Source organism: Protobothrops mucrosquamatus, unplaced genomic scaffold (assembly GCF_001527695.2).
Source record: "Protobothrops mucrosquamatus isolate PMUCROS unplaced genomic scaffold, P.Mucros_1.0 scaffold1499, whole genome shotgun sequence".
Classification (NCBI taxonomy): Eukaryota; Metazoa; Chordata; class Lepidosauria; order Squamata; family Viperidae; genus Protobothrops; species Protobothrops mucrosquamatus.
This window is the reverse complement of record NW_015387673.1, coordinates 224,858-226,787: the sequence shown is the minus strand read 5'-3', so window position 1 is coordinate 226,787 and position 1,930 is coordinate 224,858.

Here is a 1,930-nt window from a genome sequence, read left to right as displayed (position 1 = left end):
CAATATTAAAATTATCTGGCTGGTCCCAGGGGAAGCTTTAAAACATGAGCCCAAGTGCAAATGAGAATAGAATAGAACAGAACAGAATAGAATAGAATTAGAATAGAAATAGAAATAGAAATAGAAATAGAAATAGAAATAGAAATAGAAATAGAAATAGAAATAGAAATAGAAATAGAAATAGAAATAGAAAAGAAATAGAAATAGAACAGAAATAGAATAGAATTAGAAAAGAAATAGAATAGAAATAGAAATAAGAATAGACTAGACTAGACTAGACTTGACTAGAATAAAATAGAATAGAATAGAATAGAATAGAACAGAAATAGAATAGAATTAGAAAAGAAATAGAAATAAGAATAGACTAGTCTAGACTAGACTAGACTAGACTAGACTTGACTAGAATAGAATAGAATAGAATAGAATAGAACAGAAATAGAATAGAATTAGAAAAGAAATAGAAATAGAAATAAGAATAGCTAGACTAGACTAGACTTGACTAGAATAGAATAGAATAGAACAGAAATAGAATAGGAATAGGAATAGACTAGACTAGACTAGACTTGACTAGAATAGAATAGAAATAGAATAGAATTAGAAAAGAATTAGAAATAGAAATAGAAATAGAATAGAATAGAATTAGAAAAGAAATAGAATAGAATAGAAATAGAATAGAATTAGAAAAGAATTAGAAATAGAAATAGGATAGAATAGAAATAGAATAGAATTAGAATTAATAGAAATAGAAATAGAAATAGAAATAGAATAGGAATAGACTAGACTAGACTAGAATAAGAAATAGAACAGAACAGAACAGAAGTTGGAAGGGACCTTGTAGGTCATCTAGTCCAACCTCCCGCCCAAGCAGAGGACTCTACACCATTTCAGACAGAATATCTGAAGGGTTGCCATTTCTCCGGGCCAATTTCCCTATCCTGCTTTAGTTTTGCAAAGGACCAAAGTCCCAGAAGAGAAGATTCGTAGCTCAGGGCTGAACGGAATTGTCCTGGGTGCTCTCTGACCCCCAGCCTGGCTGTGAAGTTGCAATCCATTTATTTTAGACGAAGGCTTAATCTGAATTAAGAAAGCCAGTCCCTCAATCAACATATTATATAGGCCCTGCATTGCTCTGCACGATCCTATTGCGGCGGAAGACCATTAAATCATCGAATGTAGATATTTTCCATCTGGGTGGCTTTTAATTCCCCGGGACTGGGGGATTCTGGGAATTGAAGGGTGAGAAGGCCCCAGATCAGGAGCATGGTAGCCCCTGATTTTTATTTTTATTTTACAGGATGAATGTATGTATGAAGGGGAGGGAGGGAGGGAGGAGAGAGGGGGGGAAGGAGGGAAGGAAAAGAGAGGGAGCGGGAGGGAGGGAAGGAAGGAAAAAAGGAAGGAAAAGGAGGGAGGGAGGAAAGAAAGGAAGAGGAAGGGAGGGAGGGAGGGAGGGAGGAGAGAAGGGAAGGAGGGAAGAAAAAGAGGGAGCGAGAGGGAGGAAAGGAAGGGAAGGGAGAAGTAAAAAAAGAAAGGAAAAGGAGGGAGGGAGGGAGGGAGGAAAGGAAGGAAGAGGAAAGGAGGGAGTGAGGGAAGAAAGGAAGAGAAGAGAAGAGAAGAGGACGGAGGGATGGAAGGAAGGAGGAAAGTGAAGAAGGGAAGAAAGAAGGAAGGAAGGAGGAAAAGTGGGAAGGAAGAAGAAAAAAGAAAGGAAGGAAGGAAGATAATGAGAATGAAGGGAGGGAGGAAGGAAGAAGGAAGGAAGGAGAGGGTGGAGGAAAGAGAGGGAGAAAGGGAAGGAAGGAAGGAAGGAAGGAAGAGAAGGAAGGAGAGAGGGAGAGAGGAAAGGATGAGGAAGGAAGAAGGAATGAAGGAGAGGGTGAAGGAAGGAGGAAAGAGAGAGAAAGGGAAGGAAGGAAGGAAGGAGGGAGGG